The sequence below is a fragment of the Mustelus asterias genome, unplaced genomic scaffold (genome assembly GCF_964213995.1).
Source record: "Mustelus asterias unplaced genomic scaffold, sMusAst1.hap1.1 HAP1_SCAFFOLD_44, whole genome shotgun sequence".
Classification (NCBI taxonomy): domain Eukaryota; kingdom Metazoa; phylum Chordata; class Chondrichthyes; order Carcharhiniformes; family Triakidae; genus Mustelus; species Mustelus asterias.
Window position 1 is genome coordinate 1,006,554 of NW_027590121.1, and position 21,886 is coordinate 1,028,439.

The 21,886-nt window shown below is 43.5% G+C and overlaps 2 protein-coding genes and 3 non-coding genes across 5 annotated transcripts in view; 2 read left to right on the plus strand and 3 right to left on the minus strand.

The window, feature by feature from the left end:
- LOC144483022 (uncharacterized) overlaps positions 1–21,886 on the minus strand; it is a 1,062,789-nt gene that overhangs the window by 295,469 nt on the left and 745,434 nt on the right. The gene's annotated exons all lie outside the window — the stretch shown is intronic.
- LOC144482982 (uncharacterized) overlaps positions 1–21,886 on the minus strand; it is a 162,871-nt gene that overhangs the window by 71,291 nt on the left and 69,694 nt on the right. The gene's annotated exons all lie outside the window — the stretch shown is intronic.
- trnak-cuu (transfer RNA lysine (anticodon CUU)) lies at positions 3,706–3,778 on the plus strand. Its single transcript has one exon. It is a non-coding gene; the product is annotated as a tRNA-Lys (tRNA).
- On the plus strand, positions 6,529–6,600 carry trnac-gca (transfer RNA cysteine (anticodon GCA)). The gene has a single exon. It is a non-coding gene; the product is annotated as a tRNA-Cys (tRNA).
- trnat-ugu (transfer RNA threonine (anticodon UGU)) lies at positions 18,906–18,978 on the minus strand. Its single transcript has one exon. It is a non-coding gene; the product is annotated as a tRNA-Thr (tRNA).

Genomic DNA, 21,886 nt, shown 5'->3' on the forward strand with positions numbered 1-21,886 from the left:
TCGTTAATGTTACATCTCTGATTTTTCCAGCTCTGATACAAGTTCATCCAGCTGGAAGATTTAGCTTGTTGTTCCCTTCACGGACGCTGTTTTTATTGAATGAAGAAATGAACAAAAATTTATTCACTCCGAGACTGGGAATCGAAACCGCGTCACGGCGCCGACGCTGATCACGAGACCCTCAGTGACGCTGATGTGACAAATATGGAGTGAGTTGATCATCTCTGCACCCATTGCTTCATTTCCAATAACTTTCAATTAAAAAAAAGTCACAATGAGGAATGACGGGAAGCGCACATGACAGGATTTGAACCTCAGTTAGAAAATCCCAATCCATCCCCTGGGCCGGGACTGCAGTCTCAATGTTTGCAATCCTGCTGTTTATTTCGACAGACAGCCATTCAACCGGTGTTCCCGTTTATATTCTCCATCGGAGCAGCTCCACTCCTCCCAGCTTTGACAAAGGGTCATCTGGTCTCGAAATGTCAGCTTTCTTCACTCCTTACAGATGCTGCCAGACCTGGTGAGATTTTCCAGCATTTTCTCTTTTTGTTTCCGATTCCAGAATCCCCGATAATTTGCTCCAGTCCTTCCACACTCGTTCCTTTACCTCAACACCTGTTTACATTGCTCTGTCGCTCCTCTTTCTTCATGCCAAAAACGACACGGCACAAACTCTTGCATTCAATCTGAAATGCTGGACTTCAACTGCAGGGACCAAAACTCAAACCCATTCTGGCAGTGGCTGCAGTCGAACACAACAACTCCGTAGAGACTGGACTTTCAGCCACTGCCTTAGATTACTCGGCTACGTTACCACGTAAGCAGCTGTGTCCTTTACTGGTATCGTTATTGAAATTAGAAGCAATGGAGCTGCGACAGTCCATCAGTCGGCTTGAGCCTGCTCCTTTACTGAATCAATTGATCCTGAACTGTGTAACAAGCAGGAATCACATCCAGTCAGAAACAGAATGAGCTGCAGTGAAGGACCAGCATCATTTAAACTGCCCTTAACCTTGTCTGGTTCCCAATATCCTGCCAGAAATGACAAGAAAAAACCTCCTGTTGAATTTGCTCAGTCTTCACTTCAGGACATGAGGCGAGATTGTGTTTTATATGTTCCACAAGGCAATAACTGACTTTTGTTTTTACGGTTTGGATGAGAGCAACAAATGTCCATTACCTGACCACCAATCCAAACAGCAGTGAAAGTGTCAAACTCTGACTACCAGTCCAGCTGCTTTTCGCCTGTTTTACAAATTGCTTTACACACACTGCATGTATTGCTTTATTTTTCGCGCCAGGCCAGACTACATTCACCACAAGCAAGTCTCTGTTGCAATATGGCACCTTCTGTTTCCATCCCAGGGATACATTCAATCAGTGACAACATACAACAGACATTCCACTTACAGTTATTAATTCCACTTTCGACTGTTTGAAACGAGAGAGAACCTTTTCCAAATATTTTCGTTGCAGAGTGAGGGGAAAGGTGAATAATTCAGTGTGAACGCGAAAATCTGACCTTTTTACCATCCAAATGTTACCTTCCATCACCATCTCAATTGTCAGCGCTTTGCAGCCTATCACTATCTTTCTGCTACTGTGTTTGTTCTTGACTGTTGCACATGTGACATTTCCAGCTGTGATGTAGACTTGCAAAACTCACTCGGCTGATATTAGTAGATCTGCTTTCGATCAGATAGTCAATCAGGTTATTTTTTAATAGTTTGCTGAGACCTATAAATGATCGTTTCCTGAGCGGGAATTGAAAACAAACAACACTGGGGAGTACTGGACTCCCAGGGTCACGGGTGAACTGTGTTTTTCAAAATGACTTACCATATATCCCTTAATGTGCCCAGTTTGGGTGGAACATAAGTGACTGCTTCATCTAATGACAACACCAATTGTGCTTGCTGGGACATGAAATCGACAGTGAGGTGAAATAGTCCCACAATATGCTGAAGTGATCGTGGTATATAAAATTCTAAATAGGATTGAAGAAAGTAAAATCTTTTTTCTTATGCGCAATCGGGAACACCATGTCAAATGTATAGGTTGAGAGGTGGTAGATTTAAAACTGAGATGAGGAGGAACTGCTTCTCACTGAGGGTCATGAATTTGTGGAATGCATTGCCCCATAGCACGGTTGAGTCTGAATCATTAAATGATTTCAAGAAAGAGACAGATTTATTCCTGATAAATCAAGGGATGAGGGGATATTGGAACAGGTAGGGAGGTGGATTTGAGAACAGGGAGAGATCAATCATGAACTGATTGCATGACGGTTCAGGCTCGAAGGGGTGAATTTGCCCACTTCTGCTCCTAATTCTATGTTCCTAAGTGTAACTTTCAATTTTCAAAACCCCCCAACTCATCACTGTGGCTCCAATGTAATCTACGTACATTACATCCACAGGTTCCCCTTCATCCTCACCACAACTGCGTCCTGTAAGGGACTGAGGAATGGCCCCATTCTGTGGTTTAATTACTTTAAATTTCTTTGTTTCCCTCATTTAATCTCTCCTGATTTACACCCGCAAGAGGCCACAAACCCTCTTGTTATGCTGCTGGATAACACTTGTTTAAAACTTCTTACATTTCTAGAAATTCCTAGTTCTTCGCAATGAAAGGTTATGGTGCTAAAATATAAGATGTGTTTTCCTGTGCACACAAGCTGTCTGGCTTTCTGAGTTTTTCCAGCATTTTTACCTTTCACTGCAGAAGTCTGAGCAGCTTTGGATGTCAATGGAAATATTTTTATTGAACAACATCCTCAGCAGCGGCTCGTTGGACGAGTGGTATTACTCGGGCCTGGGGAGTAAACAACCACAAACGTGTGAGCGATCTCGGGTTCACAAGTCGGGCTAGATCCCTCAATCAGCTGTTGTTTCGTATTGGACAAGTCATAGGTTTTATAAATGTATTTGCAGTGCAAACGTTGGGATTGGTTTAGGTGGGATTTAGTTTGAGAACCTGATCACACAGTGCAGGCAATCTATCAACACAACACTCACACAAGAAAATCATGACATTAAAAGGTTAATATGCTTGTGGCCATTCACTTTATCTCTGGTCACCAGTTTAGAGGACCCCATGTTTGTTGGTTGAGACAACTGGCTGTGTGTCTATTGTTATTCATTCGTGGGTTGTGGATGTGTACCGCACTCGCTATTTCTGGTTTTCATTGTCTCTATATATCTCCCTCAGACTCTCTGTCTATGTTTTTATTACGTTGACATCTTTTGCTCCTTGCTCTGTCCATTATTTAGCTGTCTGTGTGTAACCGAGGTTCACTGGATTGATTTCTCCGTTTCTCCTGGGAGGAGAGAATCAGTGGGATGAGTCTGTTCGCTCTGGAGTTTAGAATTATCAGAGTTGATCTTACTGAAAAGTCGGAAACTGGGAAACAGTTTAACAGTGTAAATGTTGAGTTCCCCCCACCCCTGGCTAAATTATTAAGAACAAAGAAAAATAAGGAGAATGATGTAAGAGGAGTTTGGAATATTTGGGAGAGGTGAAGCTAAGAATTGGAAGATGTGAATAATGTAATTAATGATTGAGAGGAATGGATAGGAACTTTGGGGATTCTGTCGGTGGATTCATTGTAAACTTTGAAATCAGAACAAGCTGACACACCAGATGAAAAATCCATAGTTGTCTCCATGCATTTTAGGTTATGGAAAGCAGCTTAGCACATGTGCCCTGCTAGCTCAGTCGGTAGAGCATGAGACTCTTAATCTCAGGGTCGTGGGTACGAGCCCCACGTTGGGCGACATTGGTTTCAAACTTTGCCTCATTCCTGCGTGTGTTCACGATCTCCGTTCCTCCTGAAGTGTCACCGCTCCAACTGAGTCTTTCTTCTTTCTACGTTGCTTATCTCACAGTTGTGGGTTTGTGACTGAAAACTGTCTCCAGTTCACTGGAAGGCGGGGAGTTTAGCGCTGAACTCCGAGAGAGGTTTTGTTCTCATTTATTATGAGATTCAAACCCAGATCTGCGAGATTGTGTCAGTGGGAACAATAATCATCTCCATTGTAATTCAATCGCTGCAGCCTTCCATCCGATCAAAATACCGTTTGTTCTTTCCTCCTCTCCCTCTCTATTTTCCTTGACTCTGTACTTGTTTGAAAATCATTAAATCACTACTTTTTTCCAGTTTGCGTCAAAGGTCAGCAACCTGAATCATTCACTCTCTTTCCCTCTCCACAGAAGCTCTTGAAGCCGATGAGTCCTTCCAACATTTTCTGTTTTGAGGTGGGATACGGAGCAACTACAAAACCTAGGTTTGGATCACAGTGGTTCACTTTTCTCTGACTGAATCTTACCTGTTTGAACTGTTGAAAGGTTGAGGTTTTAAATAATAAGACACTGGAATATATCACCCTGTTTCACATGAAATGAAACAAAATGAGAATTAATCATTTCATAAAATGCTGCTAATGCAATATATATTTTGTTGTCAATGCTAGCATTTGTTTTCCATCCCTATTTCCCTCTGAACTGGGGATTTTGGGCCATTTCAGAGGGCAGTTAAGAGTCAATCACATTGCCTTTCCTCTGGAGTCCCATGGAGGCCAGAAAGGAGAATGATGGCAGATTTCCTTCTGCAAGATGTGTTTTCATGACAATCATGAAACAAAGCTTCATTACGGAGACGAGCTTTCAATTCCGTTTCAGTTCTAGACTGCTTTGGGATCGTGACCTGTGAGCCTGGGTCACAGGATTCATACTCCACTGATTTTACCACTATGTCACCATCTTCCCGGAAGAGTGTAAGTTTAAATGCTTCACATGGAATCAAACTACTTAATTTCACATTGAAAACAAACATTTAAAGCAGTGTACTGTGGAAATCAGTGTCGTACACTCAGGATACCGGGGAATTGACGCGATATCTATTGCTTTCATTTAAAGACAGAAAAATGTGGTGAATCCTCAGCATGAGTGATGAAGGAGCTGTGCTCCGAAAGCTCGTGATTTCAAACAAACCTGTTGCACTTTAACTTGGTGTTGTGCGAATTCTTACCGGGTACTGAAGGGCATTTCATTTGCAATTCGCAAAAAGATTATTTTTATAAAATTAACAGCTTTCAGCAAATCGCACCGCAATCACATTGCAGACGGTGCAGTGGGTTACTCTCCAGGCCTCATTGCATCAGCTTCAGAGGCCGATTGCTCAAGAACACAAAAAGCTCAGCGATAACGAAGTCGATGGCTTCATTCATCAGGGATTACCTGAGAGCACGTGACCTTTCTCCCAAATCACACACACGCCCACAATTGTTCAATAATGCTCAGGTCACTTCAATTTCCGTGTTGGTTTCGTCGATAGAATTCGCTGCTTTCACTGCCACGGTTTGGGTTCGATTCGCGGAGAGGGAATGATGATTCATTGCTCTCGTGCAACACATGAATTAAGGAGAGTGGATATTGCTTCCTGGTCGAAAACGGGAGAGATACTTGTGGCAGGTTGAACAGGAAGAAGGAAAAATCTGCCCCATTCCACAATCCTGTCCATTACCCACAACAATTCATATTTACATTAGGAAGTCTTACAACACCAGGTCTATTTGCATTCAGGAGCTTTCGGCGCGCTGATCAAATAAAGCAAATTGATTTTATTATCGAAGCAAATGAACGTGTTGGACTTTAACATGATGCTGTGAGACTTCTTATTGTGCCCACCCCAGTCCAACGCCGGTATCTCGACATCATATTTACATTGCAATTGCTGGTACCAACTATCAGAATGAGTGAGTTACCTTCTACTGCATTAAATTTCACTGTATCTCACCACATTCAAAGAGTAATGTTTGTTATAAACCTTATTGTGGTAAATCTGTTGAAAAACTTCAGCTCATCACTGATCTGCTTTCATCACACTGGAAGCTAATGTGAAAAGATGAATACTTTCAAAGCTGAACAACGTGTACAAGACTGGAAGGAGAATGCGACTGTGAATAATTGGCACTGTGGAATTCCTGTATTCAGTCTATGGGAGAACCAGGAGAATGAAATCCTCGTGGTCCAGTGCTTCGGATTTGGCGCTTTCAGGGTCATTGATCGGCTTCAATATGCTAAGATTTAAAGTTTTTGATAATCCATGTAAGAGACCTGAGTTGTTTCCTGATCGAAAACAGCTCTGTCCGAAGCAGTGGAGTTAGATCTATATTTGTGTCCGAATTGGAAATGTCACATGGGCAACAGTTCAAGAACAAACACAGATAGTGAAGGACAGTGATAGGCTGCAAAGCGCTGCCAATAGAGATGGGGATACAAGTTCAAATCTGCATGACAAATGGGGTTGATTTTATCGGTTAGATTGACACAAACATCTCCTAGTCCTGGATCCAAATCTCAGCCAAATCACAAGAAAACATCTCGCTAACTTAAACACTGAGCTCTCCGACTTCACTCAGAAACCAGTAACTCTGAGACAAAGCGTGATGCAGTCTGACCACTGGAACGCCCTCCACCACTTAATAAGACTATGCTGGATCCCGAGCATCAGTTCACAGCTGAGGGGGTGTAGCTCAGTGGTAGAGCATTTGACTGCAGATCAAACGGCCCTCGGTTCAAATCCGAGTGCCCCCTCCCTTGTCTTTGTCTTAGTTTCAATTGTGGTTGTCTTTCTTTGGCTGCAAAGCGCATTGTGACGTCCACCAACCGGGAAAGGCGTCGCATAAATACAATTCGGTCTTTCATAAATTACCTTCAGTCCCAATTTTTGGTTACTGACAATCGTCAATAGAAACAGTTTGTCCCTTTCTGCTCTATCAAACGGCCCTTTCCCATGTTGGGAGAAGCGGGAAACCCCTAAATCGCTGCAACACTGTGGGGGGTAAAGTCGTCAAAGGGGTTTGCATAGTATTGTAAACGATGTGGTCATGTTGTAGTTCTCGACTATGTTTTTAAAAAAGAGAATTGGGGTTGGATATATAACAGCACTTGCTGACACCCTAATATAGTGTGTCTTCGTCTTAATTGCGGAATTCGTTATTGCGTTCGACTTTAAGCAAATGTTTGGTGGCTCAGTACCATCCAGAGGCGGTCGTTGTACTTTTATTTTCCCCATAAGCATTCATTGTCGCGCAGTTCCGGCTTGTGAACCGAGGCAACAATAAAAATATTTCTCAAGTGTTGCCGCTCGACTGTTGTCAGGTGTTGTCAACATTATTTATTTAATGAATACTCATATCATCCATATCACATGGTATAATATATATTCATTTCAAATATGCAATTAAAGCTCAGAATTAGAGTCTTGGCTGGATGTGTTTGTGTATCAGTTCTCCGATGAGTCCTCATCTGAGACTGGGAAACAATGTCTCAGTATTCTGTAGGTTCAATAAAATTGTCTCTCAGTCTTCTAAACTCCAGGGAATTTCAGCCCAATTTACACAGCCTCTCATCCCAGGAGAACTCTCTCATCACAGGAACCTACCCAGTGGACCGTCTCCGATGGAATGGTAGCCTTTTTCGAAAATAAAAAGCATTGTGGATATCAGAACTGCACCGAATATTTCACACTTGCTCTCAACAAAACCCTGGATAAATGTAAATTGGTGTTTTTATTCTTATACAGCAATCTGTTGGCAATAAAAACCAAAATGCTATTCCCTTCCTATTGTTTGCTGCACCACCATGCTATCTTCCTGCGTTCCTTGTACAAACACACCCAAATCTCTCAAGACAAACGCTTATATTAGGTAAGACGATGGCCTGGTGATATTATCGCGAGATTATTTATCCAGAAACTCATCCAATTTTATGGGGCCCCGCTTTGGAATCCTGCCACGGCACGTTGTAGAATTGTTTTTCAATAAAAACTATCTGGAATTAAGAATCTACTGATGACCATGAAACCATTGTCGATTGTCGGAAAAACAAACATTGAGTTCGGTAATGTGCTTTACGGAAGGAAACCTGCCGTCCCTTATCCGGCCTGGCCTACACTGACTCCAGAGCTGCAGCAAAGTGTTTGATCCTAACTGTCCCAGGGCAACCAGGATGGGCAATAAATGCTGGCCGGCAGCGACACCCATTTCTAATCAATTAAAAAAGAACTAGGTCACCTTCACAAACATTGTCTGCTCTTTCTCCGTTTATGAACAAGATAAGATCTTTCTGGGCAACATGGTGGCACTGATGCCTCACAGCGCCAGGGGCCCGGTTTCAATTCCCGGCATTGGTTACTGTCTGTGCAGAGTCTGCATGCTTTCCCCGTGTTGCGTGGGTTTCCTGCGGGTGCCCCTTCTTATTCCCACAGAGTGAAAGATGTGCTGGTTAGGTACATTGGCCATGCTAAATTAGCTGTCAATTTACCCGAGAAGGTGCCGGTTCTGCCGATGACGTAATTGTCACAGAAACTTCATTGCGGTGTTAAAGTAAGCTTAATTGTGGCACTAATGAATAAACTTTAAACTGTCCAACTGATGCAACCACTGAGCTATGGAGCCAATTCCTGCGCCCAGCGTGGAGTTGGTGTATCATCATCAGTGGAGCGAAGAAGAGATTGAATTTTCAGGTGGGTGATATTTGATGGATGTGGAAATATCCGAGGTGGAGAACAAGGAGTTAATCGATGAGACTTGAAAGAGGAAGAATTTGACATGTGTGTCAGTTGTTTTTGTGATAAATGTCTGCCGTGTCATTCTTCTTCAGAGTTTGTTATTGTTACATCTCTGATTTTTCCGGCTCTCATACAATTCAATACAATTGAATACAATTCAATCAGCTGAAGATTGATCTTGTTTCTCCCTTAACAGACACTGTGAGGCGTGCTTTCGTTTAATGAAGAGTTAAATAAGAAGTTATTCGCTACTTGCCTGGTACTCCAACGTGGAACATGGCGATGAAACCTGACCACGGCATGCCAGGGAAGCTAATATCAGAGATTTGAAATTCTTTGATAACCATCTCTGTCTCCACCGCTTCATTTCAAGTCACTTTCGCTACTGACATTGTCACACAGTCATTCTAACATCTTATGACCAACTGAAGCAAATTATGCCTTCTTCCTTTTATGTTCAGATACTTTCATCTCCAGAAATTCAGTCCGTGCTGAGCAAAGCGCTCTGTTTAGTTAACAGTTTATCATCACTTCCGGGCCAGAGCTATGGAAACATTGACTCTGAACCACTAGACCACCCAGGCTCCACCATCACTTCCTCGATGTTGTCTTTTCCACCATTCATGGTGTCATGTAATCCATCCTGCTTTGTGCCCTATCACAAAAATCCTTTTTTTTCCCCTTTCGCTGAGTGATTCCTGACTTTACAATCAGAAAATACTGGGAATACTCAGTCGGTCAGTTCATGTTTAGTGACAAACGCGCAAATAATTCCAGTAGTCGAATCCCTCTGAAATTAAAAGCTTTTGTTTTTTTTTGTGCAGGCAAAATACTGCGGATGATGGAACCTGAAACAAAAATAGAAAAATGCTGGAAAATCTTAGCAGGTCTGACAGCAGCTGTCGAGAGAGAATAGAGCCATCGTTTCGAGTCCGGAGCTCTGACGAAGGGTCATCCAGACTTGAAAGTTTGGCTCTTTCCTCTCTCCACAGATGCTGTCATGTCTCTTTCGACCTTCCAACCTTTTCTGTTTATGATGAAAGTATTTCTGCCGCGATCAAACTAGGGATCTTTCGTGTGTAAGGCGAATGTGACAACCACTGCACCACAGAAACATTGCGATGCAATGATTCAAGGAAACTGGTTCCACAAACCCATCAATTGCAAACAATAATTTACATTTGCGTTCCATTGGAATTTGTGTGATAACAAAGGTATTTCATAAAGTTAAGGAACTGGACATATAGCGGTGATGAGATTCGATCACACGCTTCAACTACTATCACTGCCCAGTCAGTTCTCTCACAGCACCAGGTTAAAGTCCAACAGGTTTATTTGGTAGCACGAACTTTCGGAGCACTGTCCGAATCAGGTGACTCACGTGATGAAGGGGCGTGCTCCGAAAGCTTGTGCTACCCAAATAAACCTGTTGGACTTTAACCTGGTGCTGTGAGATTATTTACTGTGCCTACCCCAGTCCAGCGCCGGAAACTCCACATCATTACTGCCCTGAGCTCATCAATTGTACCAGCAGAACCTATTGATGCCGTATCTGGTATTGCCAATGAACAGCATCAATGGAGTAGAATTGGGTCACATGAACCATTGAGCCTCCTCCATGACTGAATCAAGGCAGATCCACAGCCTCAATCCCAATTTCCCAGCTTATACCAACAGCCCTTCATTCACTTAGATTCCAACAACTCTCCACCTCAACCTTCAAAGTCTTCATCAACTGAAGATTCACAGACCTCTGTGCCGCTACAGAATTGATGCAAGATGGCGTCCGAGCGAGGCGAACTCTTGGAAGCTGTGCCCAGCATACCTTCTAACTCTATCTTTTACTCTCGTTCTATGCTTCTAAAACTTCATTCTAACTCTTTTAAACTCTCTCACAATGCTTCAATTCAATTTCTAGCATCCCGGCTATGACTGTAACACTACACTCTGCACTCTCTCGTTTCCTTCTCTATGAACGGTATGCTTTGTCTGTACAGCGCGCAAGAAACAATGCTTTTTATTGTATGCTATTACATGTGACAATAATAAGTCAAATAATTCCAAAGATTCACAAGCCTTGGAGTGAAGAAATATCTCCATATCTCAGTCATGAATGGCTGAAACATTAACCAGAAAATGTAAGCCCAGAGTACCTTGCTGAGGCACTTTTGCCATTGTCGAACCGGAACATCACTCATTTGCCATGGCTAAGCCATCTAGCCTGCATCAGCTGCATCGTGAGTGTGACAGTGGAAGCAGAAAAGCAACAGTATGCCAGCGGCGACTTTGCTGAGGGTATTCTTTTTCAATAAATGGTAAAGAACAAATTTACATTTTGTCTGCTCCAATCCAGTTCATATGCAACAGCGATCAAGAATCGGGGAAAATTCAAAAAAATATTAATTTCGATAATGTTTCGACCGTATTTTGAATCGGGGAACTCATCGTATATGAAATGAACATGTTAACTCCGACAATCCAGAAACTCTGCTCATGACCAATGTGACCGGCCGAGAATATCAAACCGTGCAGTCTGATTGCAATTTAAATCCTTGTTTTATTGAAATATAATTCGGTTGCAAACCTTAGCCATGTGGCAGAGTCATTGATCTAACATAAGATTCAGAAAATAACATTTGTCCCGAATTTTATCTCTTTCTCCATGAATGCAGTTGCAGAATATTATTCAAGCATTGGGGGAGTGTAAATGCCACATGGCTGTGAGATAATGTGATTCCTTGATATTTAATAACACTTAGAGATGGGGCAGCTGCTTTGAAAAGTTTTTATCAACTTTTTTTGAACACAATAATCAGTATACTTCAGGAACACAGGTGACACATGGAAGTGTTTAGAATTTGATGCGTGTGCACAGATTCTACCAAACCTGCTGAGAATTTCCACCATCTCATGCTTGTATTATAAATACAGGTTTTATCAGAACATAAAACGGCAAGACGGCAATGATAAATGAAATAGTCCCACAAGCTGTTCACGTGTAACTTTCAATTTCCAAAACCCACCAGCCTCATCATTACTGATCCTGTGAAAACGTACCTTGTAAAACACGGCAGGCATTCGTCTCTCAAAGAACTGAAACGCCTCAAATGTGAACTCTCTGCTCTCAATCTCAGGACTTTTCAATTATAAAAGCAGCATTCTGGTGAAAGTTTAACTCAGTCCTCATTCCACTGATCTTTGCCGACTTGCTGTGGATTTCCCTCATTGAACACATTTCAGGTTGGGACAGACAGATTCCTGATCTATCTGAGAAAGAAGAGGAATGGGCAGGAAAATGGAAACCCAAGATCAAACATAGGTTAAAGTTTCGAGTTCAGTTATTGAGTTTAATAATTTTGAAATATATAAATTGTTACAAATAATATGTCAGAGATAAATGTTCAATAAACTAACGTCGGCTAACAGTAGAGGCAGAAACACACGATAAGTTTTTTTTAAAATGTTGCCCAAGGACTCAGTGACACTCAAAAACCAAGAGACAATGAAAGCAGATGGAGTGGAGAAAAAACTGAAAACGCCGCCCCTGGATGGTCTCGAACCATCAACCTTTCGGTTAACACTCGAACGCACAAACAATTGCGCCACAGAGACTGACACAACTAGAACCTACAAGGCATCCTAAATCAGGGTGACAGCGTGTTGACTGCAAGTTAGACGCCAATTCAATTTTCACCAAACCTGACACAGAAGGACCAAATGATGGCATCGTTTACAAATCTAAACATGTATATTTTATTATTTTACCCCACAGTGTTGTTGTGGTGTAATGGTTAATCCCTTCTCCTAACATGGAAAAGGGCCGTTTGAAAGAGCAGGGAGGGACAGACTGTTCCCACTGACTGGGCTCAGTAACAGAGGACTTGGAATGAAGATCATGAAATAATTGCATTTATATAGAACCTATCCCGACCTGCGGACGTCACAAAGCACTTTCCAGTCAATGAAGGGCAGTTTTAATTGAAAAAAAAATCAATTAAGCGCGGAAGCAGGCATTCGATTTGAATGCAGAAACGTCGTGACCTGCAGTCAAATGCTCTATCCCTAAGCTATATTCCCTTTCTGCTCAGCTCCCGTTTTGTCGCTCGTTAGTCCTCTGTCTCGCGTGGTCTATACTTATGTTTGCTCCTCTGTGTGCGTCACTGTGCTTACGTACACCAAGGGTGTGAACGCGTTTTTTTTTAACCATCACAAACTCTATTCACTTACTTTATAAATCTTCTTGGTAAATGTACAGAAGATGGCCATAGGCTGAAAGTTGCGAGATGAAATTGACCTTTTCTGTTATTTGTGAGTGAAGGGTGCTTCTTGACTGAGTTCCCGTATGTTCCATTGTGCAAGATGATTAAAAGTTTTCTTTGATCAACATTTAAACAGACAGCGGATTCACTCGGTGTGATGGTGGTCCAAGTTCTATGTCTGCGATCACAGCATCAGTTCACGTCACTTACTGTAAACCCAATATTTCTAATAGTTTGGACGTCCCAATATTTCTAATACGTTGGATGTTTAATCTAATTTACTTCATTTTATATTTCATTATTTCCATCTCAGATCTATTTCCACCAGAGGCAAGTCTCTCTTTCAAAGTGTTCTGTTCAGGTTGAACATCAGTTAGTCCTTCATGCAGTGGCAACAACGATTACTTTTCGCTGCCGTATAAAAGCGGCAATGAGGTGAAGTAGTCACACAAGCTGCTCATGTGTTCCTCTCAATTTCCAAAATCCACCAACCTCATCACTGCAGCTCCTGTGTAATCACTGTACAGTACACCCACCGGCTCCCTATTATCCACAGGACACGCGACTGCTTCAAATATCTTGTGAATGGTCTCATGCTGCGGTGCAAACATTCTGTGATACTCTGCTTTCCTCACTCTCAGGCCATGGACTACACAGTACTTGTTCATTTATCTCTCCTGAATTGTTCCTTATCAGAGCCCTTTCCTGTTGTTATGCTTTCTAGCTCCTGGATTTCACTTGTTTAAAACTTCCTACATTTCCAACCTTTACCCGTTGAAAAGAAAAGTTATGCAGGTGTAAGAGGAGATTCCTTTCCCTGTGTGCACACGCTGCCTGGCTTCATGAGTTTTTCCAGCGCTTCCAACTTCCACTGCAGTTGTCAGATCAGATTCGGATGGCAATATAATATCTGTATTTGAGCCCACCTTGCAGCAGTGGCTCGTTGGTCTAGGGGTATGATTCTCGCTTTGGGTGTTGTGATTTGCCAGTTTGCGAGAGGCCTTGGGTTCAAATCCCAGACAAGCCCCGTTGTTGTTAGCAATGGCGAAGTCTTGCTCATTTCTTTGCCGTAGACAGGGCAGGATGAGTTTACTCACCGTTCGGTTTGGGAAACTGCCTCTCAAGCAATTCGATATGTTTTCAAAAGTTGACTATGCTTTTGAACATTCTCTTTGTCCCGAGTCAACGATTCAGAGGACCCAATGCTTGTGGACTCCGGCCGCTGGCTTTGTCTACCTTGTTATTCATGCATTAGATGTGGCTGACTCCCCCACTCACTGTCTATATCTGTCTCTTTGTTTCTGTGTATCGACGTCAGTCTCTTTCACTGTCTCAGTCTCTCTTTGTGCCTCTATCAACTTTCCATACTTTGCTCTTACTTCCCTCTATTCTCGCGCTGTTTGTGTAACCAAGATTCACTGGATTGATTGTTGTGATGAGGCAGTTGCCCTTGGAGGAGAGATTCATTGCTGTTACCATGTTCTCCCTGGGGTATGGAAGAATGAAAAGTGATCCCATTGAAAAGTCTGGAAAGGCGAGACTGTTTGACAGTGTACATGCTGAGAGATTGTTTCCACCGCCCCTCTCCCCCACTCCCCAAACCCGCAACACCCCCTCCACCCCCCACCCCCACTCCTCCCCTGCCTCTTGCTGGAATCTGGAGTGCCTTGAACTGGACTCACGTTATCCGGATGGTGTGTCAACCATTTAGGACTGAGTTGAGGAGACAATTCCGCACTCAGAGGCCATCGTCATACTGAACAGAAGGGATTACTGCAAAGAGGTGTACCGACAACTGAACAACGAGGAACACTACAGACAGTTACCCACAGATCCGACTAAAGAACACACCCGTCAACTCAGCACTCCGATCAAAACCTTTGATCCGGGCCTTCAGAGCACCCTCCGTGCTCTCATCCCACGTACTCCCCGCGTTGGAGATCACTACTGCCTCCCAAAGATACACAAGGTAAAAACACCCGGCCGTCCCATCGTATCGGGCAATGGGACCCTGTGCGAGAACCTCTCCGGCTATGTCGAGGGCATCCTGAAACCCATGGTACAAAGAACCCCCAGCTTTTGTCGCGACACGACGGTCTTCCTACAGAAACTCAACACACATGGAGCAGTTGAACCAGGAGCACTCCTCGTCACAATGGATGTCTCGGCACTCTACACCAGCATCCCCCACGATGATGGCATTGCTGCAACGGCCTCAGTACTCAACGCCGAAAACTGCCAGTTTCCAGATGCAATTTTACAACTCATCCGCTTCATCCTGGACCACAATGTCTTCACCTTCAACAACCAGTTCTTCATCCAGACACACCGAACAGCCGTGGGGGCCAAATTCGCACCTCAATATGCCAACCTCTTCATGCACAGGTTCGACCAAGCCGACTTCACCGCACAGTGCCTTCAATCGATGCTATACACTAGATACATCGATGACATTTTCTTCCTTTGGACTCGTGGTGAACAATCACTGAAACAACTATATGATGACATCAACAAGTTCCATCCGACCATCAGACTCACCATGGACTACTCTCCGGAATTGGTTGCATTCTTGGACACACGCATCTCCATTAAGGACGGTCACCTCAGCAAATCACTGCACCGCAAGCCCACGGATAACCTCACGATGCTCCACTCTCCAGCTTCCACCCTGAACACGTTAATCATAGAAAGAAACCCTACAGTACAGAAAGAGGCCATTCGGCCCATCTAGTCTGCACCGACCACAATCCCACCCAGGCCCTACCCCCATATCCCTACATATTTACCCACTAATCCCTCTAACCTATGCATCTCAGGACACTAAGGGCAATTTTTAACATGGCCAATCAACATAACCCGCATATCTTTGGACTGTGGGAGGAAACCGGAGCACCCGGAGGAAACCCACGCAGACGCGAGGAGAATGTGCAAACTCCACACAGACAGTGACCCAAGCCGGGAATCGAACCCAGGTCGCTGGAGCTGTGAAGCAGCAGTGCTAAGCACTGTGCTACCGTGCCGCCATCCCATACGGACAAGCCCTCCGTACACACAGGATCTGCTCTGATGAGGAGGATCGCAACAGACACCTCCAGACGCTGAAAGATGCCCTCATAAGAACAGGATATGGCGCTCGACTCATCGATCGACAGTTCCGACGCGCCACAGCGAAAAACCGCACCGACCTCCTCAGAAGACAAACATGGGACACGGTGCACAGAGTACCGTTCGTCGTCCAGTACTTCCCCGGAGCGGAGAAGCTACGGCATCTCCTCCGGAGCCTTCACATGTCATTGGTGAAGACGAACATCTCGCCACGGCCATCCCCACACCCCCACTTCTTGCCTTCAAACAACCGCACAACCTCAAACAGTCTATTGTCCGCAGCAAACTACCCAGCCTTCAGGAGAACAGTGACCATGACACCACACAACCCTGCCACAGCAACCTCTGTAAGACGTGCCGGATCATCGACACGGATGCCATCATCGCACGTGAGAACACCATCCACCAGGTACACGGTACATACTCTTGCAACTCGGTCAACGTTGTCTACCTGATAAGCTGCAGGAAAGGATGTCCCGAGGCATGGTACATTGGGGAAACCATGCAAACGCTACTACAACGGATGAATGAACACCGCTCGACAATCACCAGGCAAGACTGTTCTCTTCCTGTGGGGGAGCACTTCAGCGGTCACGGGCATTCAGCCTCTGATCTCCGGGTAAGTGTTCTCCAAGGCGGCCTTCACGACACACGACAGCGCAGAGTTGCTGAGCAGAAATGGATAGCCAAATTCCGCACACAAGAGGACGGCCTCAACCGGGGTATTGGATTCATGTCACACTTTCGGTAACCCCCACAGCTTGCCTCCTGGACTTGCAGAATCTCACTGGCTCTCCTGTCTGGAGACAATACACATTTCTTTAACCTGTGCCTAATGCTCCCTCCACTCACATTGTCTGTATCTTTAAGACCTGGTTGGCTGTCAGGATTGGCATTCTAATCAGTATTCTGTAACTTGATTTTCTGTCTCTGTGTGCCTTGTTTGCGAGCAGATATCCACTCCATCTGACGAAGGGGCAGCGCTCCGAAAGCTAATGGCATTTGCTACCAAATAAACCTGTTGGACTTTAACCTGGTGTTGTTAAAACTCTCAGTGTGTTTACCCCAGTCCAACGTCGGCATCTCCACATCAGGTAAAAAAAGGCCAGAGGAACAGCCATCGCTCGATAATATCTTGGGTGACCATCTCCAGAGGCCAGGGCAGCCAATCAAAAAACATTTGCTTCTGCAGCAGTTCTCCACCCCTGACAGATTAAAATTCGCTTAAGAAAACTATCTAACCGAAGGATACGGAGTTAGAAAGACCTTACAGATCGCACAACTACTGCAGAACTCCAAAATCTTCTGAATCCCATCGAGGCTGTTTGTATAATTTCTTTGAGAGTGACTGAAATTCTGTTATTACAGTATTGGTAATGAATGTTCCTGGTATTATTTGAACAGCATTTCAGTCGAACCGTACCTTAATTAACATGTTTTACTTGTTTACTTAATGTTCTTGGTTATTTGAATAAAATAGCTTGTTGATTATTCACTCAAAGTGAGTGACAGGAATTTTTATCATTAATAAGCCTCTGAACGTTTATAAAAAACAGTTCGCAGTGTCACAAATAGTTTTTTCCAGATTACGATGTGAGATAAAGGGGATGAGCCTCTGTATCATAACAGTATGGTAATTTACTGAATAACAGCAAGACTGACAAAGTTTGGACAATATTTCACTGTTACAGAAGGGAACAAAGTAAATCTGTGTCGGGAATATAAGCAGAAACAGGAATAGCGGGAGTCCATTTGGCTCGGGGTGCTCTCAAACCTCCACACTTTCAATTGGCAGGTAAGTTTCCAGAACAAGTTTACTGCATAAATAATACAGGAGTTTAAATTCAGGGCTTTCACTGCCTGGATTCAATTCAATTCCCTGTCTCGATATTGTGCTAATTGTTGTAACTCACACTCAGTTGCTAGTTTAAAAAGAGCCATATTAGACTCAGAACCTTAACTCTCTGTCCGATTCACATTTGCTGCAGTACCTGCTGAGAACTTCCAGCACTTTCTGTTTTTATTTTAACATGAATTACTAGCTTGATCATCCACATGAACACAATAAATCGGAGCAGGAGTAGACCACTCGGTCCATCGAGCGTGTTCCCGAAATTCAGTACCGTGATGGCTGATCTTGGGGTACAACTCAGTTTTTCACCAGCTCCCCATATCCCTGAATTCCCCGAGAGGCCAGAAACCTGTCTATCCCAACCTTAAATGTATTCGATGATGGAGCTTCCATAACTGTCTGGCATAAAGAATTTCAAAGATTCACAACCATTTCAGTGAAGTAATTTCTCCTTATCTTAGGCCGAAATGATCAGCCCATTTTCCTGAGACTGTACTGCCGTGGGTTAGATTTCCCGACAAGCAGAAGAAATCTCTCAGTCTCCACCCTGTCAAACCCAATCAGACTTATGCAGGTTTAATGAAATCGCCTCTCATTCTTCCAAACTCCAGGGATTTTCAGCCCAATTTACTCAGCCTCTCATCATACGACAACTCCCTCATCCCAGGGATGATCATCTGCTGAACCTTATCTGCACCGTTTCCAATGTAAACATATCCTTTATTAAATGTGAATATCATATCTGCACAGAATATTCAACATGTGGTCTCAACAAAACCCTGTGCAACTTCAGCAACACCTCGTTATACTTGGACTCCAGTCTGCCGTCAGTAAACACCAAAATGCAATTTTCCTTCCAATCATTGCCTGCACCTACATGCCAGCTTTCTGCATTCCTTGTACAAACGCATATCTTCTCTGCTCAATATCGACTCTTACCTTTTTCAGCTCTTCAAATATGTCTTGCTCTTTCTATTTTTTTTACGAAGAAGGAAATATCTATTCGCTTTCCAAAGCGACAGCCGATCTGCGCCTCCACTCATCAAAGCTCTCTATTTTTAGGGACTTTCTTCCCCTTTCCGACAGCTTCCATAAGCTGAACTTCGCCCATAGGCTCCAGCAAGAATTGAACTCGCGACCCCTGGTTTACAAGACCAGTGCTCTAACCACTGTGCTACGGAACCAAATGCTGCACCAAGCTTCCAGAAAGTGCAGCATTATCCGTGGATCGAGGACCAGGATCGGGTTTGAGGACGGAGATTTTTGATGAATGTGGAAATGTCTGAGGTGGGGAGCCAGAAGTTAAAAGATAGAAGTTGAAAGTGACATGATTTGACATGTGTATTGTGTATGTACTTGACATGTATGTTGTGTGTGTCATGTGGTTCTTCTTCAGAGTTTATCGTCAATGTTACATCTCTGATTTTTCCATCTCTGATACAAGTTCATCCAGCTGGAAGATTTAGCTTGTTGTTCACTTCACGGACGCTGCTTTTATTAAATGAAGAAATGAACAAAAGTGTACTCACTCCGTGACTGGGAATCCAAAACGCGTCACGGCGCCGACGCTGATCACTGGACCCTCAGTGACGCTGAAGTGACAATTTTGCAGGAGTTGATCATCTCTGCACCCATTGCTTCATTTCCAATAACTTTCAATTTAAAAAAAGTCACAATGAGGAATGACGGGAAGCGCTCATGACAGGATTTGAACCTCAGTTTGAAAATCCCAATACATCCCCTGGGCCGGGACTGCAGTCTCAATGTTTGCAATCCTGCTGTTTATTTCGACAGACAACCATTCAACCGGTGTTCCCGTTTGTATTCTCTATCGGAGCAACTCCACTCTTCCCAGCTTTGACAAAGGGTCATCTGGAATCGAAATGCCAGCTTTCTTCACTCCTTACAGATGCTGGTGAGGTTTTCCAGCATTTTCTCTTTTTGTTTCCGATTCCAGAATCCACGATAATTTGCTCCACTCCTTCCGCACTCGTTCCTTTACCTCAACAACTGTTGACATTGGTATGTCGCTCCTCTTTCTTCATGGCAAATACGACACAACACAAATTTTTGCATTCAATCTGAAATGCTGGACTTCAGCTGCAGGGACCAAAACGCAAGCCCATTCTGGCAGTGGCTGCAGTCGAACCAACAACTCCATCGTAACTGGATTTTCAGCGACTGGCTTAGATTACTCGGCACCGTTACCACGTCAGCAACTGTGTCCTTTACTGGTATCGTCATTGAAATTATCAACAAAGGAGCTGCGACAGTCCATCAGTTGGCTTGAGCCTGCTCCTTCACTGAATCAATTTATCCTGAACTGTGTAACAAACAGGAATCACATCCAGTCAGAAACAGAATGAGCTGCAGTGAAGGACCAGCACCATTTAAACTGCCCTTAACCATGTCTGGTTCCCGATATCCTGCCAGAAATGACAAAAAAAAACCTCCTGTTGAATTTGCTCAGTCTTCACTTCAGGACACGAGGCGACATTTTGTTTTATCTGTTCCACAAGGCAATAACTGACATTTGTTTTTACGGTTTGGATGAGAGCAACAAATCTCCATTGCCTGACCACCAATCCAAACAGCAGTGAAAGTGTCAAACTCTGACCACCAGACCAGCTGCTTGTAGCCTGTTTTACAACTTGCTTTACACACACTGCATGTGTTGCTTTATTTTTCGCGCCAGGACAGACTACATTCACCACAAGCAAGTCTCTGTTGCAAAATGGCACTTTCAGTTACCAGCCTAGTGATACATTCAATCAGTGACAACATACAACAGACATTCCACTTACAGTTATTAATTTCACTTCCGACTGTTCGAAACTGGAGAGAACCTTTTCCAAATATTTTCGTTGCAGATTGAGGGACAAGTTGAATAATTCAGTGTGAACGCCAAAATCTGATCAATTTACCATCCAAATGTTACCTTACATCACCATCTCTGTTGTCAGCGCTTTCCAGCCGATCACTGTCTTTCTTGCAACTGTGTTTTTGACCTGTTGCACATGTGACATTTCCAGCTGTGATGTCAACTTGCAAAACTCACTCGGCTGATATTAGTAGATCTGCTTTCGATCAGATAGTAAATCAGGCTATTTTTTAATAGTTTGCCGAGAGCTATAAATAATCATTTCCTGAGCGGGAATTGAAAACAAACAACACTGGGGAGTACAGAATACAACCCACTGGACTCCCAGGGTCATGGGTGAACTGTGTGTTTCAAAATGACTTTCCATATATCCCTGAATGTGTCCAGTTTGGAGGGAACATAAGTGACTGCTTCAGCTAATGACAACACCGATTGTGCTTGCTGGGACATGAAATCGACAGTGAGGTGAAATACTCACACAAGATGCTGAAGTGATCGTGCTTTATAAAATTCTTAATAGTATTAAAGAAAGTAAAATCTTTTTTCTTATGCGCAATCGGGAACACCATGTCAAATGTATAGGTTGAGAGGTGGTAGATTTAAAACTGAGATGAGGAGGAACTGCTTTTCACTAAGGGTCGTGAATTTGTGGAATGCATTGCCGCATAGCGCGGTTGAGTCTGAATCATTAAATGATTTCAAGAAAGAGACAGATATATTCCTGATAATTAAAGGGATGAGGGGATATTGGAACAGGTAGGGAGGTGGATTTGAGACCAGGGAGAGATCAGTCATGAACTGATTGCATGACGGTTCAGGCTCGAAGCGCTGAATTTGCCCACTTCTGCTCCTAATTCTATGTTCCTAAGTGCAAATTTCAATTTTCAAAACCCACCAACTCATCACTGTGGCTCCAATGTAATCTACGTACATTACATCCACAGGTTCCCCTTCATCCACACCACAACTGAGTCCTGTAAGGGGCTTAGGAATGGCCCCATTCTGTGGTGTAATTTCTTTAAAATTCATTGTTTCCCTCATTTAATCTCTCCTGATTTACACCCGGCAAGAGGCCTCAAACCCTCTTGCTATGCGGCTGGATAACACTTGTTTAAAACTTCCTACATTTCTAAAAATTCCCAGTTATTCCCAATGAAAGGTTATGGAGCTAAAATATAAGATTTGTTCTCCTGTGCACACAAGCTGTCTGG